The sequence below is a fragment of the Mustela nigripes genome, chromosome 11 (assembly GCF_022355385.1).
Source record: "Mustela nigripes isolate SB6536 chromosome 11, MUSNIG.SB6536, whole genome shotgun sequence".
Taxonomy (NCBI): domain Eukaryota; kingdom Metazoa; phylum Chordata; class Mammalia; order Carnivora; family Mustelidae; genus Mustela; species Mustela nigripes.
This window is the reverse complement of record NC_081567.1, coordinates 14,917,441-14,917,816: the sequence shown is the minus strand read 5'-3', so window position 1 is coordinate 14,917,816 and position 376 is coordinate 14,917,441.

Below are 376 nucleotides of genomic sequence, written 5' to 3'. Positions count from 1 at the left end.
AGGGCCACGAGAAGGAGGGGACATCACTGCCCGTCGTGGAGCTCGGAAAGGGCCACGAGAAGGAGGGGACATCACTGCCCGTCGTGGAGCTCGGAAAGGGAGGGTAAAAACGGGGATGTGCTGAGAAGCGAGGTACCACCCACGAGTGAGTGGCGAGTTCCGCACTGAGAACCACACTGGGTCACGGTCCCCATCTGACGGGACACCCACCGGAATCCTGTCGCAGAGCGCTGTGCGGGACTCGGTGCCATGCGGCCAGTGGACGAGGCGGGGCGTGATTCCAGAAGGAAGACCCAAGGCCGTCCCGCAGGCGCAGGGCAGGTGGCCTCACGCCGAGGCCCAGAGACCCGCCGGCCCAGCGGGTTGGAGAAGGTCC